Source organism: Protopterus annectens, chromosome 4.part0 (genome assembly GCF_019279795.1).
Source record: "Protopterus annectens isolate FY-2018-M chromosome 4.part0, PAN1.0, whole genome shotgun sequence".
In the NCBI taxonomy this organism is placed as follows: Eukaryota; Metazoa; Chordata; order Ceratodontiformes; family Protopteridae; genus Protopterus; species Protopterus annectens.
Genome location: NC_056733.1, coordinates 1,817,161,971 through 1,817,183,541, shown reverse-complemented (window position 1 = coordinate 1,817,183,541; position 21,571 = coordinate 1,817,161,971). Strand labels below are relative to the sequence as shown.

Genomic DNA, 21,571 nt, shown 5'->3' with positions numbered 1-21,571 from the left:
TACTACAATTTTCTCTAGCACGCCTCGAACTCACTGCCACCCCTGATCTGTTCCACTAGCAGTCGCTCCTCCTTAGAAACCTTGCTTCACTCACACCTAGTATCCCATTGGGAATGTTACTGCACTACTCCGACTTAACTACATCTGAAACTCAGCCTCTCTCTCAGTAGGCGCTTACATACTTCTGAATTATCTAACAACCATTTTTACCTGTTTTATTTGTGTTACTTCTGTATGAACCATCTGTTTTTTTTTCTTATTTTATTTCTGTTAGCACTGTATGAACCAACTTTCATAGGTTGGTACTAGGCTATCGGCCCTAGGGCCTATACAAGCCTGGCCATAACAATTCCCTGGATGTTTCTTCCCACAATATTTACTTCCTGGACCCCTGTCTAGCAGAGTAACTGACGTAGTCCCCGGGGTGAATTTCCTATCCCCCATCCAATCGTCAAGGTTCTTTTTGAAGAGGGCCAAGGAGGTGCTCTACTTGACATGTATGGGCAGTCTGTTCAAGTATGGGGAGTCTCTGGGTCAGGAACCTATCTCTCCAGCATGTTTTGTTCATTGCGATGACTAGGTTTAGATCCCTGGAACGTGTGGCTCTGAGCGATTGGGATTTCTTTGTGGAGCATGTCCAACAGCTCAGGGTTTGACATGGCCTTGTATGTTAAGCAGAGATCGCCTCTGAGTAGACGATATGCCACAGAGTATAGCTGGAGTTTTTTAGATGGTCACCATAGGGCATCTGCTTTAGGCCTGTGATTCTTTTAGTGAGGTATTTCTGCGGCCTTTCCAGCTGTTCCAGATGTCATGTGAGGTACATACCAAATGGGACGTTGTACTCAATAATGGATCTAATGAAGGATGAGTACAGTGGGACATTGACCTCCTTTTTTCTGGGTGAAAAGCCCTTAGTGATGAGGTGTGCCACATAGAAGGATTTCCTAACTGTTGTGGTGATGTGGTTATCGAGGGTGAGACCACTGTCCACCGGTGTCCCTAAGCCTCTCATCACACTTTGTGTTTAGTGTACTGCCACCTATGTGGTAATTCATGGGTACATGTTTTTTACCAAAGGGGATAACTATACATTTCCTGGCATTAAGCTTGAGCCCATGGCTCTGGCACCAAGCATCTGTTTCTGTAAGGCCCTTTTGTAGAATATCCACATAATTTGGGGATTCAATAATGGCTCCCAGTTTGCAGTCACCTGCGAACTTTGTTAGCCAGAGTCCCTTAGTGTTTGCCTGTACTTCAGAGAAATAGATGCCAAAGAGCGGTCCCAGGACTGAACTCTGAGGTACTCCACTTGTCTGGAGCTGGATTTGGAGTCGGATACTTTTACAGTCTGGGTTCTGTTAGTAAGCCAGTTGGCAACCTATCAAGTGACGTAGGGATTTATGCCCAGCTTAGTAAATTTATCTATGATTCCAGAGTGGGAGATGGTGTCGAAGGCCTTGGTGAGGTCCAGATAAGCTACGTGGACCTCCTTACCCTTGTCCACAGCTCTGAATTGTATTGTCAGGCTCTGGATTGCATTGCATAAGTGGAAATTCCTTAGGATTCCAAGAGCAGGCTAAGTTATTTCTTACACTTATTTCACTGAATTGCACTTCTGAAATGCTTATAATTGTGCTATACAGTTGATCTACTGTATTTTTGCACTGTTATTAAGCTTTTTATTGTTTCACTGCATTTATATACTGTTTTAAACTGTTTTAACATTACTTAACTGTAAACTGATTTTTCATACTGAGAGTTGTATTTTCTGTTTGTGATTGCTCTATCCGAACCTTTACGTGCATTTTTGTCTGTTAAAAGCATTCTGTAGTCTGCTCCTTGATCTGTTTAAACCTTTCATTTAGTGGCTACAGCTAGGAACTGTAATAGTGTGCATTACTATAATTGTTTTTGTTTTATTTAAATTACTAAATTGTAAACTGCTTTTTCATACTGAGACTTGGATTTTCTGTTTGTGGGTGTTCTTTATATGCTTTTAAAGTGAGGTTTCTGTGTTCTGCTCAGGTGGCATAATCTTGATAGAGGCCTGTTGTGTAGGCTGGAAGTTTTGTTTGTGTTTCTGGCAGCCATTTTCTGCTGATTGAGTAACAAGGCCTCCTGACCTTCTGTAGTACAAGTGATTGGGTAATAGCAGGGGCTGAGGAGTAATCTGATCTTCCCAACTCTTCCATTCTTACTGCTATATAAACCCTGTGTCTTATAAAGGCTCTGCTTGTATTGTCAGGCTCTGGATTGCATTGCATAAGTGGAAATTCCTTAACATTCCAAGAGCAGGCTAAGTTATTTCTTGCATTTATTTCACTGAGTTGCACTTCTGAAACGCTTATAATTGTGCTATACGATTGATCTACTATATTTTTGCACTGTTATAAAGCTTTTTGTATTGTTTCACTGCATTTATGTACTGTTTTAAACTGTTTTAACATTACTTAACTGTAAACTGCTTTTTCATACTGAGAGTTGTATTTTCTGTTTGTGATTGCTCTATCCGAACCTTTATGTGCATTTTTGTCTGTTAAAAGCATTCTGTAGTCTGCTCCTTGACCTGTTTAAAACTTTCATTTAGTGGCTACAGCTAGGAACTGTAATTTTTCCCCACCCACCCTAGTGTTGTGTGTTTTTATACTTGGTGGCTTTGCGGTTTCCGCCCATACTGTATATTTGATCTGTGACACTCCTCCCAGTCTAGTGTCATTAGTTCACTCAAACTAATAGAGAACATTTGTGAAGGCCAACCCACTCAGATTCTTAACGTTGAATTAACTTCTGTTCCAGCTTTTTCCATTTCCACTTTACTGGGAAAAAAATTCTAAGCTTGCTTCCCCCCTTTCCTGTGGCAGGTCTGATGAGGATTTGCTGTGTCCAGGACTGTTTGCGAGCTCCTAAGCCCCCGCCCCCACACTTAACTGGGGTTAAACTATTCCTAGCGCCATAAAGTCTGTTTTTCAAAATTTCCCTTGCAACTAGCTAGCTTTTTAGGTTTAGCACTCATCTGTTTCTTTGATCTCAGCACTTGTTCAGAACTCATTGTAAGCACTAAATAAGTTACAAATTACTGCAGCACTCAACTTTCCTCACTTGTCTAGAGGAAAACAGTTTTTAGTACTTGCCTCAGGCATGTCTAAAGGTCAGCTCCCGGTGTTTTCTCCCGTCTACCTGATGAATCTGGGCATCTTGAGACAATGCAGCCAGTTGCCTCATGTACACAGACAACCCTCTCCTCCTACCACCCAACACTACGACCTGTGAGAGATGCACTTATATAGCCAAACTGGAAGCAAAGCTCTCTTTACCAAAGACAGGCCTAGACAGTCAAGAGGAGAAGGTAAACACTTGCACCGCACCACACTCATCACATAGTCCCTCAAAACCTACACCACCAAAACACACACACAGAACCACAAAACACACAGCTACATTCGCAGAGGCTCTCTGTACTAATCTGCCCAAACAGAGACCTCCAAAGCAGAAATGCAAGCAACATCTAACCCCCAACACAACCCAAATGACACACAGCCCACATACTCAGTGTGCCACTCAACTACAGCCCATAAGGCATAACGTAACCACCACTCTAGTCATAGGTGACTCTAGTCAGGCACACTGATGTTCCACTCACCGGGCTAAACAAGGAAAAAGTTACTGTCAGCTGCCTGTCAGGTGCCAAGATCCGCCACATAACGCATGCACTCAGGTCACTCCACAACAAGTACAAATATGACTCTGTCATTGCCCATGTTGGTGTGAATGACCTGAGACGTACCTCCCTGGACTACATGAAGAGACATGGAGGAGCTCTCTGATCTTGTAGCCCAGGCCGGTATGACCCTAACCCTAAGTAGCATCCTGCCATCACCCAGAATGACACCACAGTACAAGGACAAAATGATTGACTTTAACAATTGGCTAAGCTTCTGGTTTCATTCTAAGGGAATCCAGTATCTGTCTGCCTGGCATGACATGATCGGTAGACCAACCGCACTGCTTTGCCAGAGATGGCCTGCACCTGTCACCCTTGGGATTCCGGATACTGGCAAAGGCTCTTGCGACCCCTATAGTGCCTTTTTTAGACAAGGTTCAAATGACAAATTCACCACCGTAACAGGTACAAGCAAGCAAAATCTGAGGGTAATGCTACTCAATGCTAGAAGTCTAAACCTCAAAATGCACTCACTCGAGGCACTCCTTAAAATGGAGAACATTGACATCTGTGCAGTGACAGAGACCTGGTTCAAAGCTCCAGACAGCACTCCTGCATAACCAGGCTATAATTCATACCACCCCTTTTGGCCACCAAACCCGGACCGCAACACTAAAGGTGGAGGTGTGTCCATATTCATTAAGGATATCCACACCTCCAAGCTAGTTGCTCAGCATAATGCATCCAAGATTATCCAAGTTCAACTAACTCTGGGCAAAACCGCAATCCAGATTGTAGCTTGCTACAGACCCCCCACCATGCCCCAGGATTACCACTCCTCTTTTCTTGATGCACTGGAAAATATTAAGGTACAACCCAACACTCTAATAATGGGTGATTTCAACTACCCTACCATTAACTGGGAAAACTACTCATGTACCAACTCTTTTGCTCAACATTTTCTGGAAATCAATTCCAACGCTTTGGATCAACTTATCCACACCCCTACCAGAGGCAGCAATATCCTAGACCTGGTCATCACCAACATGGGTGACCGGTGTTCCACACCAAAGGTCAGCTCCTCGTTGGTCAGATCAGACCACAAGCTAATCACCCTAGACATCCACATCCCGCTCCCACCCCCCATTAGGAAAACAGCCGTAAAATATTTCTCCAAAGCCAACTTCACGCTTCTTAAGACAGAAGTGGCAAACTTCATGACACCCATGCAGATGGACAATAGAGGCACGATGACTGAATCCTACATAAATGCACTTTATAAGCACTTACACGAGTGCATGGATTGTGCTATCCCTAACAGAACCAAGATGCTATCCTCCAAAAAAAGGAAGCCATCTGGTGGTGGTCTGCCATAAACAAACTCTACAGCAGAAGAAAGAAACTGTTGCAAAAAAGAGTAAAATCCCACGATTGGAGGAACTCCCTGGTCAGCCTCAGTAAGAAGCTGAGATCCCTCATAAAATCCTCCAAAGCTAGTTATGAAAACAAAATTGCCACTGATTCTAAAGACAACCACAAAGCATTCTATAGCTATGTTAAAAATCTCAATGGCAACACTCTGATCTGGTCTGAGATACAGCACAATGACACTAAATATACAGAACCAACTGATATTGCCAACATCCTGGCAGATAAGTTCACTGCTAACTTTACCCCCCTCTCACCCCCTAAAGGGCCCATCTTTATACCGGAAGAATGCAAAGTTCCTGTAATCACGGCTGCACAGGTAAAAACTTCACTCACCAAAGCCAAGAACACAGCATCCATGGGACCTGACAACATCCCAGGCTGTCTTCTACATGAACTACAGAATGAACTGGCATCCCACCTAAGTACCATGTTCAGTCATAGCCTCACCTCAGGCTTTGTGCCTATTGAATGTCTCACAGCGACAGTTATCCCACTCCACAAGGGGGGGGCCACAACAGACCCCAGGAACTACCGCCCCATTAGCCTGACTAGCCTAGTCTGCAAGGCCATGGTACGTATCATCATGGAACTCATAAACAAAGACATTGGAGATCTCCAAACCCTGGACCCCACACAGTTTGGGTTTGTAAAAGGCAGATCATGTCTCCTAAACCGGATAGACTTTGAAGCAGTCACCAAGGCCATGGATGAGGGTAAGGTGGTTCACACAGCCTATCTAGATCTCACCAAGGCATTCGACACCTTCCCCCACTCTGGAATTATAGATAAACTCACTAAACTAGGTATAAATCCGTATGTCACAAGATGGGTTGCCAACTGGCTTACTGAAAGAACCCACACTGTGAAAGTAGCAGACTCCAAATCAGACGTCAGACCCAGTGACAAGTGGAGTACCACAGGGTTCAGTCCTGTGTCCTCTCCTGTTTGGTATCTACTTCTCTGAAGTACAGGCTAACACAGAAGGTCTTTGGCTGACTAAATTCGCAGATGACTGCAAACTAGGAGCCATAATTGAAACTCCTAACGATGTGGACATCCTACAAAAGACCTCACTGAGACAGATGCCTGGTGTCAAAGACAAAGTCTCAAGCTCAATGCCAAAAAGTGCATTGTCATCCCCTTTGGTAAAAATTCTGTACCCATAAGCTACCACATAGGTGATAGTCTAACACCGAAAGTGTGAAGAGACCTTGGGACACAGGTGGGCAGTAGTCTCTCCTTTGATGATCACATTGCCAAAGTGGTCAGGAAATCCTTCTACGTGGCACACCATCACAAAAGGTTTCTCATCCAGAAAAAAAGAGGTCATTGTTCCCCTGTATTCATCACTCATTAGACCCATTATAGAGTACAACGCCCCTTTTGGTATGTACCTCATAAGACATCTACAACAACTGGAAAGGCTGCAAAAATACCTCACAAAGAGGATTACTGGCCTCAGATGCCTTACGCAGATAGTCTCAAACTCCAGCTTTACTTCGTTGCATATCGCCTACTCAGAGGCGATCTCTGCCTAACATATAAAGCTATGTCAAAACCAGAGCTGTTGGACATGCTCCACTTAAAGAAATCCCAACCCCTGCGAGCTCTAGGTACCTAAACCTTGTCACCACAATAAACAGAACATGCTGGAGGGATAGATTCCTGTCCCAGAGACTTCCCATACTCTGGAACAGACTACCTATCAATGTCAAACGGAGCTCCTCATTAGCACTCCAAGAAAAATCTTGAGGATTGGATGGGTAATAGGAAATTCACCCCGGGATCACCTCTGTGGTTCTGCTTGACAGGGGCACAGGAAAATAATTTTCTTGGGTGGTGAAAGCCAGGGTACATTTTTGTCTGGGCTTGTATAGGCCCTAGGGCCAATAGCCTAGTACCTACCTATGGAGACTGATTCGAAGAAGTCAGGTTCAGGAGATAAGATTGGCCCTTCACAAACCCAAACTGGGGGGGGGGGTCCAGTGTTTGAAGGTTGCCAATGTCTTTGTTTATAAGTTCCATGATGATGCATTCCATGCCCTTGCAGATTAGGCTCATCAGACTGATGGGACAGTAGTCCCCAGAATACAAGGTGGATCCCCCTTATGGAGTGGGAGAACTGTAGCTGTGTGAGCTCAGTGGGCACAAAGCCTGAGGTGAGGCTATGATTAAACTTGACACTTAATTGAGGTGCCAGTTAATTTTATAGTTCATGTAGTTCACAGCCTGGGATGTCATCTGGTCCCATGGATGCTGGATTCTTAGCTTTGGAGCATGCAGTACCGGTGTGGTCGTCATTAACGGAATTTGGCAATCTTTTGATATTGACATGGGCCTTTTAGTGGATGAGAGGGGGTGAAGTTGGCACTAAATCGATATGTCAGGATATTGGCAATATCCTTGGGATCAGTATATTTAATGCCATTCTGTTGTAGCTCAGAGCAGATCTGAGCATTGCCATTTAGATTCTTGACATAACTATAGAATGCCTTGTGGTTGTCTTTGGAATCTTTGGCGATTTTATTTTCATAACTACTTCCGTAAATAATACTTATGATTGTTATTCCTTTTAACCTGAATCTAAATTCATGCTTGTAATTGTACTTGCATTACTGTACAAAAATTGTTTATTATATTCATTATATTCTTGGTACTTATTAAATATTTTGTATATTTGGAGCTTTTCTCCCCACGACTCCATTGAAAACAAGCTATTCTCAGCCCAATGGACCATCCTGGTAAAGCAACTGTAAATAATCAATCATTCAGTCAACAAAAACAAGGCAGCCCCAAAGATATTCAAAGAGAAATACAGGCAAAGGCATCCAGATATGGAAAATTTCACAATAAAAAAAAAAAAGATATCACGAAAAGGGAATGTAGAAAAGATTAGTAAACCAGACGTTAAAAAATAGAACTTAAAGTTATGGAATGACTGCAAAGTGAAGGATTTGATGTAGAAGGTCTAACACAGGTTACGTCACAGTATGATAGAATGAGTCCCCAAAGTAAGAAACAGGAAGATCAGGAGACATCTGAAGAAGAAATATGAACATGGGAAAGAAAAACATTTAATATGGTGTAATATCTATGCAAAGGAGAAAGCCAAACTAACTAATCAATACAAAAAGAGCAGTATCAAAGGTATTTGAAGAGAAATACAGGGAAAGGAATCCAGACATGAAAAATTTTACAATGCAAAAAATAAAAAGAGAAAGAGGAAAAGGAGATTAGTAGTGGAGAAGTTAAAGAAATAGAAACTGAAGTCATGAAGTACCTCCAAAGTGAAGGATTCAGTAGTCATGAAATACCTCCAAAGTGAAGGATTCAGTGTAGAAAACCTAATTCAGAAAGCACCATAACAGGGCAGAGCAACAGAACTCCAAATTAAGGTGAAACCAGTGGAATGGGAAGCAATTGGTCAGGTGCCATATGAAGATATTTTTGAGACTTCCAGAGAAAACCAGTATAAACATTCACTTGAAGCTAGACAGGAAGGGAAGGAACAGGAAACTCTGGAAACTGATGCAGTTAATGTTGAGGAGTGATAGGCCACTGAGTTCTCATATGACAAAGCAAAGGATAGTGCATGATGAAGTTGAAGAGAATGTGCCACAGGAAGATGCAATAGAACTTTCTGTAGAATGTCCACAGGAAATGGAAAACAAAAAATGTGCCCTCAGTCTAGAAAAAAACAAGCCAAGAGAAGAGTTGCTTAACTTGATTGAGATAGACATATTAAGATCAATGAAAGAAGTAGACCGCAGAAGGTCAATAAAACCCAGAAAGTCAGAAGGAAACAAATGAACATGGTAATTAGGTTCCCCTTCACAATATCGAATGAATGGAAGCTTGAAATGCATAAGCTCAAGACAAAAATCTCGAACTTCCATTCACTCGAAATTGTGAATGGGAAGTATAGGGTTGGAAAAAAAAGGGTTCACTTACCTTTCTGCAGGGGGCCAGGTCCCCTTGCACCCTTGCAGTTTAAATCCACATGCTACGTGACTGCAGTATAGCAGAGGACTGGAAAGTCTTCTGTTTTGCGCTTGTGCATATAACGCAGAACAGGAGATTTCCCCTTCCTTCACTGTAGTGCAATCTCTGAGGAATATTTAATTAGGGGGGTGTGGGGGTGCAGGGCCCCCTTTTTATGCCCCCTTCATATTTTTGAGTTTCTTTAAACTTGAGATTCTGGCTTCAGGCTTATGAATTTCGAGTTTAGAGAAATTCATTCACAGGAAGGGGAACCAGTAATTAGGACTGTTCATAGAGATTCAGTGATATAACAGAAGTAAACAGGATATTTTACTGTGCAGCTAAATTGATAAGTTATAAAGTTCTCCCACAAGAACACAGGGTAGTGAAGGAGAGGAAAGGGAGAAATCAAATACCATCATGGAAGTATCGAACAGAGAAAACTATAAAGCAACTAAGACAAGAAGTGTCACTATTAAAGTTTGAGTGTAGAAGAGGAACAGATCAACGAAAATACTTAGAGGTGAAAAAAGCAATGCGCATATTAGAACAGGTCAGGATCTATCATGTACTTTCACAAATAAACTAAAAATCTCAGCACAGGCAGAAAACTTAGAAGAGATGTAGACAAATACAAAGAAAAAGTACAAAAGAAGCCATTTACTGATGACCCAAAAAGTATTATACAGTACTGGGAAACAAGGTAAAAGGAATTGAAAGACCATCAAAAAAAAAGAAATAGTGAAATGTTGCAGAAATATCTATGAAGATCCTGTGGAGCATAACAAAGATGCTAAATGGATAGAAGTAAAAGAAAGAATAAAGGTAGAGGATATCAAAGGGTATGAATTAACAACCAGTGAGATTGAAACAAAGTTAAGAAAAGCCTCTACTTGGAAAATCCCACGCCCAGATGCAGTACCTAACTTCGGGTTAAAAGTATTAACATCTTTGCATGAAGATTTTAACCATGAGTAAGAATTATTTATATGCACACCCCGAACAGACACCAACCTGGTAAACAACAGGAAAAACAATGCTGCTACTTGAGTGAACCTGCAAGCAAGCTACGCTAAAAATTATAGACCAATAACTCGCCTTCCAATGACGTAAAACTATGCACTGGAATTGATGCCTACAGAGTCTATAATCATTTAGAAGAAAACTCGATTATGGCAGTAGAACAAAAGGGGCAATAAAAGAAAATCATATGAAACAATGGATCATTTGCTCTTAAAGTCATAGTAGAGAACTGTAAAAAGGGGAATTTAAGTTATTTCATGGGCTGACTACAAAAAAAGCATTTGGTAATCCCACATTCAGGGATAAGAGTGCTTAAAAGTGTAGAAGATGCACCCTACACTGATGTACTACATTACAGTGACCATGAAACAGTGGCAGACCACTTTGCAATTAAACCATGACAAAGGACAACTTATTATCCCAGGTATAAAAATCCAAAAGGAATATTCCAGGGTGATTCTCTATCACTGCTGCTATTCAGCCTTGCCCTTAATCCATTAACCCATCTACTTAACAGCTTAGGTCATGTTTATAATTTAGCTCCTAGAAAACAAAGTGCAAGACTTCTCATCTTCTCTTTGTCGATGATTTGAAACTATAGCTCATCAGATGAGGAACTGAAAGCACAACTGCAAGTTGTCAAAACTTTTTAGATCTACAAATGTCATTTGGTCTTGACAAATGTGCAAAAGTGACTTTTAAAGCAGGGAAACTGCAGCACTAAGAAAAAATCAGTTTGGGACAAGAATGTGATATAAAAGAACTTGAGCAAGAGGGAGTGCATAAATATTTGAATTGAAGGATCAACAATAACGCATGAACAAATGCGAATAAAACTTAGTAAAGAGTACTTCAGAAGATGTAAATTTATCCTGAAGACAGCATTGATATCTAGGAACAAAATCCAAGCTGTAAACCCATTTGCTCTTCCTGTCCTAACTTACGCTTTTTGGAGTGATTGGCCCCAAAAGGTGTTGGATAGATTAGATAGGAAAACAAGAAGGATGCTTCATGCTCATCAAATGAATTATAAAAGTCAGTGCATACCAAGATTAAATATTCCCGTTCCAAAGGAGGGATAGGCCTCCTTGAAATTGAGTACATGTATAGATCTGCAATCGTGGACTCCACACATCTGCTGACCTCACAAGACCCAAATGTAGTGAAAGTTTTGAAACATGAGAATAAATCTAAGATAACTTCCCTACTTAGGCTAGCAGAAGCATATTGGCGTCAAGCAGGAATGGAAATCCAACCACAACTGGATAAAAATCAGGTAGTAACTGATTTTGCCAAAAACAAAAGAAAGAATATAAGATGAAGGGCCAGATGAGAAGGCAAAAAATGTGGAAAATGCATAAATATAGTTCCAAGTATAGAAAACTTTTGGAAGAATGTCATGTTGACCAGGAACAAATGCAGGAATGGTTAAGGAGAGGCAAATTTAAATCAAGAGACGAAAGGTTAATATTGGCAGCACAAGACAGTGGGCTATGTACACGGCGTACAAATCCACTGAACATGTGGGAGAAAGACAAATGTAAGTTTTGTAAAATAGAATTGGAAACAGTTGCACACTATGTTGCTGGTTGCAACATACTAATGGCAGAAGGACTGTATACTGAAAGGCATAATAATGTGGCGAGACTGTTGCACTGGGTATCGTGCTAACATTATGGTACTGAAGTATCTGAAAAGCACTGGAAACTTGAGCCACAAAGCATCTCAGAAAATGAAGTCTACATCACATGGGATCATCCATTGCCAACAGTTCAAAAGATGGACGCTAGAAAATGGATATAGTGGTCCAGGAAAAGAAGAGAAAAGTAACCCTGATCACTGAAAACGCCACACCCAGTGACTACAGTGCCCTGCGTACAGAGACACCAAGTCATAAAATATCAGGATTTGCAGGCAGAAACAAGAGTAAAGTGGAAGAAAGATACCCAGACAGTTCCAATAGCAGTAGGAGCAACGGTTCTTATAAAAAGTCGTCTGCAATCGTATTTAACTATACTACTAATGCATGTAACACCGTACAAATTGCAGGAGGAGTCATTACTGGGCACATTGCTGGGGCTGTGAAGAACATTTTTGGCTGACATCAGAGTGAAACAATACTCACTTCTTGAACTTTAATCGTACTTTGACTTAGGGACAAGGTCCATTCTCATCATGGTATTAGAAACCCAAAAGATTTGGAGGAATTAAAAAAAGGGAGGAAACTCTCTCTCTCTCTCTATATATATATATATATATATATATATATATATATATATATATATATATATATATATTTAACATTTGTTAACCAGGAAAGTGTTACTTGGAACAAAGCCAATTTTCAGCAGAGGCCCAGGGAGAAATATGTCACATGCATGTCTTTGTAACTTGGAAGGAAACCAGAGCACCCACACGAACGCAGAGAGGACATGCAGACTCCGCAAGAAGGCACCCCAGCCAAAAAAAAAACACACACACACACACACACACACACACACACACACACACACACACACACACACACACACACACGTATATTTGGAGTGTACTTAGAAAAGAAACTGAAAAAATAAAGTGTGGACCTGACCTGATAAATGACTTCTGGGAAACTTCACAGCTCCAGGCAGCAAGTTTCCTCTCTCAAAAGGAGAGGGCATGTAACCCTGTGCCAGCACTCTCCACAATTTCTCCACTGCACACACCTACGCATATACATTTAAATATTATAGTCAATACTCAAAATACCTTGAGAGATCTCAACTGGAGATGAAGAGAAAATCTATCACATAAAAACTGTCACAACCTTAAAACACAGTTCCTTTCATTTTTATAACTCCTACCCTTGTTATTCTTCTAACTGCCCCTTTGCATAATACTCTCTTCCATGTTTTTACTCCTACAGTCTCCAAACCACTCTATAACCATTCTTTTCCTACTACTCTCTTTAGCAGCCACTTCATTAAATACTGTCCGTATAAGTAAATACTACGCTACCATAAGCATACCCTTTCTAGGTCACTTAATGTACCTGTTTCTGTTCTCTTACTTTATATCACATTTTTGAAAAAAAATCTTTATATGATTACCTTTTCCTAATCCATGGGCTATGTCTGAAAATGGCCCGTATAATCAAGCATTCTACCCCCGGTTCTAGCCAAGTTTACAGAAACATAAACATAATAAATCGTACATGCATGGATGTAATCAGATGTAACATTAGACAACTACTCTTCTGATGCTCTAGTGCCACCCGTTTTTCAGCTTATTTATGCTCAGTGATGCTTAATCACATATAAGATGTAGTATCAGTTACATGTGCAGTAACTCTTCACCCAGATAATCTAACCTAGATAAATATCACAACTGAATGTTTACTTCTCTCAGAACATCATTGAAAGGCCTTTTACGTTGAGAATACTTGTCAGTCTTCTCTCCTCCCTTCTTACCATCTTCTTCATACACTCCTCCTTCACCTTCCAACTTTTTCTTTCTCCTTCCTTCACACTCCCCTAGCCACTTTTTTAATTTGACTGACTAATCTCCATGGGGAATTACTCTTCCACTGTACTATTATTTAGTCCTAATTCTATTGTTATTTTTCTTTAGATAAATATTTTAATTTCTATGACTATATTGCTTTTCCACTCAGTGTCACAAATTAATTAATATTATGTGAAATAGAACTAAAATTTATGATACACTTTCATGCCAAGATATTTGGTGTTAGCCGTACTACTATGCAAATGCATAATCTGTTTTTATTTATAAACTACGCTTTTGTAAATATTTTATGTGAAACATTTCTGTAATGTATGCTATAAATTTATGCAAAGATATTGATTCTCTGGAGCTTTTCACTATGGACCACCCAATAATATGCGATTTCCCACACACTCTGACTTTTCTGAGCAACACAAACAAGCAAATACATATGGCTGTGTCAATATGTAAAGAAGCAATACGATAGAGATGCATAGTCTGCATATTCAATGAACTGTACAGCGATGATGTTTAATTTGCTGTTCATATTAAGCTAACAAGAAAGAGGGATAAAGTAAGAATATTTAGTCTTTATTTTAAAGTTAATAGCACATTACATTTTGAAAACTTTATTTTCCTAATACTACTTGGAAAGGGGCTTCGCTGTCCCTAACCATCTTTAAAAACTAAGCAAGCGTCAATGCGGTACCAACATGCCCATTACCAGCAGCATTATGCAAAAAACAGTTTACAAATTGTGCAAAGTTATGACACATTAGTATTACTGTCTCGCAGGGCATGGTTCTTCAGTTGAATTCGTGACTGGGGGCATCCTCTACAAGGAATCAGCATGGCTTCCTTGTGTAAATCCACACAGGTTTTTGCAGAGTACTCATACTTACACCCACATCATAATGACAGGAGGTAGAGATACTGGCAATCTTTCCAAACTGATGCAGTTGTGTGTATAATATGCATTTTATATACAGCTATATAAATATAGATACACACACCCAAACACACATACAGGTGTGTTAGTATAACAGACTGGTATCCAGCATCCTCGTTTTCTCTGTGTTATGCCACTGAGTGCCAGAATAGGATTGGACTCCTCTCTGAACTGTGAAATGGATAGAGAAAGGACTAGAGAATAAATGAATCAGAGTCTGCAGATGCTGTTAATGTGAGACAGATTTATAACCAGAAGCAGACACGCACACAGCCGTTCACGCACACAGCCGTTCACGCACACAACCCTTCTCACGCACACAACCCTTCTCACGCACGCACACACACACACACACACACACACACACACACACACACACACACATACACACACATTATTCAGAGTGCCCTGTGAGAGGTCCAGTTTTCTTATAACTGATACAAATTTGCTTGCTGCTGTAAAGACGTGCGAAACAATGAAAACACAAATCCACATGCAGCAGCATGCATGCGTGCACTGGTTTATTCAACAATAATTTCAATGCAAGACACATTAACCTGAGCTGGCAAAACAGTGCTCCTCAGAAAAGTGCGTTTACATCAGGCTCATCTCTTCCATTCCTTATTACACCCCTTTTTGTCATCTTTTCGCATTATCCACATAAATGCCACCTTTGCTTCACACAATCTGTAATGCAGTAATACTGAAAAATCAATAACACTATAGTGATTAATCACAGAAACGCTTGCCACATCCTTGTAAATAACGCAAAAACAAATAAATCTGTTATAATGGCAGCATGTAAAATATCAGTTTCTTGAACTATCTCACCTCAGACTGAAGCAATTCTCATACACAAACGGGGATTATTATCAACAAACCAGCAACGTATAACCGCTATGGGACGGATACATCTTCTCCAGTTTCCACAAGTGCAAGCATTTCCAGACAAATAAATGGTAAGCTACATCAATAGAATGAATTAACTGATCAGAACCCCCGAATCAGAACAAAACTCCAAAACTAATACTCCACTTCATTGACACAAACTTAGTATAAACGACTTCCTATGGCAAGGTTAATCCACAGCATTTTCGGGTTTCTAGTGAATAATGCTTCTTGCATAAAGCAAGCAGGAAGTAATATTACAGCTCTAATGTAGTAAACCTTGTGCAGGACTCGTGCGTCCCACTATTTTCGTTTTCTCAGACTAACTAAGGTCTCGATCCACTGAATCTGATGGACTGACTGCTGGTAGTACCTGGGAGCTTTGTTGAGCGAGAAAAGTGTCACAAAAAAAGCTATTTAATCTCACCTGAAATTGTGTGTTAATCACGCCTCCCCTTTTTCCAGCAAGCCAAACTAGAAAGCGTACAGGTATTATGTAGAGAAAAAAAGGATTAGGCAGAGCCGTTACCAGTCTGTGCCTCGTGGTTGGGGATCATTCATGGGAAGTAGCACTGCAAATTTAGCTTTTGTACACAAATGTGGACACCTCGCGACTACTGCCACATTGCTCACCTTATTATAAGCAGAACGCATTCCTCCCTCTATTTTAGATTTAAGCAGAATGATTTAAGTCGCCATACAAAAATAGTAACTAAAATATGCAGATTTACAGCTAAAACGTTTGTTAGCCATTTTGTAGCAAATCAAACTAAAAAACATACAGGGATTTAAAATGAAAAAACAGTTCTATGTCCAGGTGCGGACATTAGTAAAGGATTATGCAGACCCCTTCCCGGTCTGCACCTCATGGTTGGGGATCGCTCGTCATGGGCAGTAGCACAGCAAATTTACTTTTTTTTTATACACTTGTAGGACTTGTAGGGCTAACCAGTAACGATTGAGGACACTTAGAACATCAAGCAGTAGAAACGTGTCCTTATTTCGGTAACTTTTGACCCAGGGAACTATGAGATGCTACTGTTGCCAGCGATACGAGCAAGTGCAAACTTCACTCACTCCTCTCTCGAACACACAGACAGCAGCATATTCAACAATAATTAGGTAATGTGAATTTGGTGCTGGCAGATTAGAAACAGATGAACAGGACAACAAACAGTACTATTTTCCGCATAAATTAGGGGCATCATTTTATATGCAGGAGACAATAATGGAATAAACTTGCCAAGTATCCAGGAGCTTTGCCTGCAGATTCGCAGAAGGAATTTCTTGTTGCAATGAAGTTTTTATTCCGGAAGGAAACAGTGGATGTAAGAGAGTTCCACAACATGTTCTGCAGCACTTTACAGTACTTGACAATGGGCTGGCCTGGAAAATGTCTGTCATTGTGTGGGAGGATTTGCAGGAGAGGTAACTACTGATTTGACTGTGTCGAAGGTACGTCACGAAGGTGAAGACAGTTTGCAACTGAAAGGATGCGATACTAAAGAATGGGGGATGGGTTTTCCTGCCCTATGCTACAGATAGGCAGAAATGTAGAAATAAAAAATGTTGTGCGTTCTCGTTACTGTAGATGGCTGGGATGAGTTTACAGGGATAGAAGAGGACTTGCGGTTGAGCTAAATTGTGTTTAAGCTCTGAGTTTTCCTTTAAGTTTAAATAGGCTACAGAAATAAGGCACAAAGCTAGCTTTAGCTTCTTTTCTGACAAAATGGGTCATTGCAAATGTCAAAGAAAAATTCTTTGGTTGAGTCTTTGATGTTTCCCCAATCTCACCATATGGGGGTGGTGGTGATCTCTGGCAGAAGAAGAAAAAACATATCTGGAAAACACTGACACTAGCAGCATTAGCCACCAAAGTAAATAAAACAAATGCCATAACTATTCTTTTTTGCACAAGAATATATCAACTTCATGACTGCATGAAAATGGGGAAAGGAGAAATAGCCTGTGGAAGCAAAAGCAGTACTGGTGCACATTCATGCACTGCAATGGTAGTGAATTTCCATCACAGAAGCACACAATACTACACACCCATTCTACCAAGTCACAAACCTGAAATCAAACCTGTAAACACAATAGTTGATCAAAGTCCATACTCTGTACTGGGCATTTGACATGCCCCATGTTAAATAATTAATTACTTGCTAAAAATATTCTGCATTCTTCTTGTTGTATGTTACGAGTACACAAACATATATAATGTAGTTTTTTTTTTTCTCATCCCTCAAGAGTTTTTGAATCCTCCATTTCTTCGGAGATGTACTGCTTTCTCTCAATTTCTACATTACATATTTTTCACTTTAATTTTTTTCTACCCCAATGACATGCATGGCAAATCGTACGATCTCAGTTATCCCACTTTTGTAGTCCAACAAAAAAATGAGCATCTGGATCACAATTTTGAAGAGAGATTTCCTGGATAATTTAGCTGCATCATTTCACAGCCTGAGCAAAACAGCATTCCTGGCTTCACTTCTGACTGTGTAGCATTTACATTTGTTTTAACATGAAATAAGAAATGAATATATGATGTACTGCCAGCTCATAGCTTTAACTTTTCAGACTCCACAGTAGTACAGAAAAACAAAGCACATGGTTCTGTATATCCTGGTCCACTGAAGTTGTAAAAGTCTCTAAATATTTAGAGAAACAGTACCATGTGATATAATTGAAACAGTACTAGCTGTGCAGATTAAGGAGGCTATACTGAAGTCTTCCAGGGCCTGCACTGGTCTTAAATGGCCAACAAAACAGAATATTCCAGATGGCTGTGAAATTCCTTTGTTAGTCCATTAAAGACATGAGATACTGGTGCTAATTTATAACAAAAATGAGTTTAAAGATCATGTGCGCATTGATGAAACTGAATGCAGAACCTACATTCAGTTTTGACTGTTCTGAGATGTTCGCTGATGGCTAGTGGCTGTTCTTATTCCATTTTTACATAAAGTAATTTTACTTGAAAATTGAGCTTGTGAAGATTGGCATTGCCGCAGGCAATTCTCACACTTCTGGATGTGCAGCTGTAAGGATTAATGTGATATTGTTAATCCTCGTTCATTCCTTACGTATGGGTATCTGTTCCGACCTTGCACCAGCTACAAACTCTCGAGCTAAAACTCTTACCCAGAATTCCCCTCTCCCTGTTACCCCAGATTTTGTTTGCTGCATCGCCATTCGGTCGTGTCAAGCTACTTCTCTTGAGCTAAGTACAATATTTGTTGTCACTCTAGTCTAGAACAACTTTTTCTCTCAGAAAAGTTTCTAAATTGTTTTCTCTTACCTTATCGCATTTAGTGACCATCTCTTCTTAAAAGTTTTTCAGTCTTTTTACCACGAGGTATTTTCTTCTATACGATTGTTGGTAGACCCCTTTTCTTCATTACCTTCGGGTATTTCTTATACCATTGCTGGTATTCTTTCTGACTTCATTCTTTTCGATCATGGATAAAAAAGGTAGCCCAGGATTTAAGAGCTGTTCAGATTGTGGACATAAATTACCTACTTCAGATGCACATTCTCTGTGTGTCTATTTGGGTGTGTCTCATTTATCAGTTGATCCGCCCTGTGGAATTTGTAAGAACTTCTCTAACAGGATGTTGACTGAGAGGAAAAATAAATTGTTACTGAAGGGGCTACTCAAATCTCCTTTTTCAAAAGCTATTTCTTGGTCAGAGGCTTCAACCCCTCCAAGATCCCATAAGAAAAAGACTGATCTTTCAAATGCCAAATCTCTTCCTTCGTCCCCGGCTGGGGACTCCCATCAACCGAGACCCAAGAAGGCTAAGCTTTCTACTTCAGATCTGATTCTTTCAGCTCCAGCACTTTTGGTGCCTAGACCCCCGGCACCGAGACCATCGGCGCCATCTGTGACTTCGGCACCGACTAGTGTGCCCTTTTCCGTATCGGTACCGAGGGGCTCCTCGGTTCAGACCTCTCTACCGGCACCAACTATCGTGTTGGCGCAGACTGTACCCACATCAACTCCGATACCTTTCCCGGAACTGACAACTCAGTTACTGACGCGGATTTCTTCGGTCCCAGCCTCGGCACCGACCTTTCTGTTGGTGCAGACCATGACTTTGGCACCAATGATTTCCTCGATGCAGACACCTATAGTACAGTCTCTTACGGCACCGGTGTTTTCAGTGCAGACTGGTGATGTGGGCACCGAGCTTGTCCCATCTGTGGATAGACCTGACTCCCCCTCAGCAGTGTCCGTGAAATCCACTGGAAGCCTCTCTGAACACTACTTGTTGCGTCTTGTGGATCAAATGCTTTTGGCTAGAGGTGTCCTGCCCCCCCCCCCCCAGGGCCTATCCTTCCTTGGGAGGTGACCACCCTTTGCCAAAGACCCCTACTTATTTTCCTCCTTCATTGCCTTTGAAGCCCCTTGATATAGCACAGTATTCCCCCTCTACGGTTCCCTTTATGGACTTCACTAAAGAACCGCAGTTGCCTTCGTGGCAGGAGAGTTTTGCTACGACCCAGGATGTCAGCTCTGGCATACGTAATTTGGTGTTTCACAGCCACCATGGACTCTGAGTTGGCAGGCTGAGCCACTTAGAGGAGGGGTGACCCCTGTCCAGGACACTCACCCCTCTTTAGGTGGACTGGCCTTCTAACTAATGGAGAAGGCCTTGGCGTCTGCTGGCAATACTGTGATGCCAATTTCCCCGCCCTCCTCTGGCCTGCTATGTACACAAGTCTCTCCTACCAGGCACCGGGCACAAGGGCCTCAGGATGTACTCCCACAGGAAACCCCTTTTGCATAGTCTTTCCCAGCTTCTCCCTCTGAGGAAGTTCATCGCAAAAGATCATGCAAAAGGAAGTACATGGACTCCACAGAGGAGTCCCTTACCGAAGAGACAGACTTTGATGGTAGGGAAGGATCCCCTCGCTCACCCTCTGAGGTATCCTTTGGTGATATCCTCGAAATTCTTAAACAGAGAGGTGACTGGCAGCCCTCTAACCCAACCTCTGAAGAGTCTGTGTTCCTGCAGGCCTTTTGCTCCTGGCCCTCTACCTCCTGGGTTACTCCATCTGCTGACAAACTGGTCCGGCTCGTCGTGCAGCATGCGTGGAAGGCTCCTGACACCATTGAGGCCATTCCCTGGAGGCCAGATAAAATTTTGTCCCCTCCTGCTACTGACCTCCATTGGTCGAAAAGGTCTTCCTGTAGATGCTCTGGTGGTGGCAGCCGCAACCTAGAAGGACCTGGCAGAAGAAGAAAGCCAGGCTGCCCATCCACCCAACAAAGAGTCACGGGCTGTGGACAGAATAGGGAAGTGTACTTTTTCATCAGCGACCTTTGCAATCAGGTCTCTGAATTATATGGCACACTTCACCAGGCTTCAAAAGGATTTAGTATCTGAGCTCTCTGAAACTTTGGCTGGTGCCGTGTCTGATGAGGTCCGTGACAAAGTGGCCTCTCAGCTGGCTACCATTGAATCGATATCAAACTCCTCCATGTGCCTGATATCCACGCATCAGAAAGAGCAGCAAGTTCAGGCGTTGTTTTGAGACGGCATGCCTGGATGTGCTTATGTAACTTCTTGGCACCCTTCAAGGCTTCCTTTCTCAATGCTCCCATTGAAGCCTCTTCATTGTTTGGACCCAAAGTTAAAGCACACTGGCCAGATGTGAACAGGACGATAAGACCCTTTCTGTCGTAGGTGTCTGTTATTCCCCTCAACGTGCTTTCTCCAGAAACCAGAAGAGTGGGAAGATATGGTACAAAAAGTCTCCGGGTCCTTTCTGTGACGCACAGGCCGAGTTCTCCCCTAGAGGCAGAGGGGGAAACTCACAGTGAAGACGCCATTTTCATTGCAGAGGGGGGCTCGCGTAACCAGGGTTCCAGGGACTCTTCCTGGTCAATCCTATCAGCGCTCCTGAAGAGCGGCCCAACTCCTTTCCTCTGGAGGTGGCTGGGGGTCGTTTCTCCTTGTACCCTTCTGCCTGGCTAACCTTCACCACAGACTCTTGGGTAAAAAAGATAACCAGAGGTTACCATATCCCCTTCGATCTTTGTCCTGCCCCCCCAACAAACTTGCCCAACGTTCCACCCAGTCAAAGGGAAGAAGCAGCACTAGAGATAGCAAAGCTGCTAAGAGTCTTCCAAATAGTCCCTC

General features: G+C 41.7%; 1 protein-coding gene across 1 annotated transcript in view; it reads left to right on the top strand.

Annotated features, from left to right (window-relative positions):
- CDC23 (cell division cycle 23) overlaps positions 1–21,571 on the top strand; it is a gene marked incomplete in the record, with an annotated part of 1,734,005 nt that overhangs the window by 948,094 nt on the left and 764,340 nt on the right.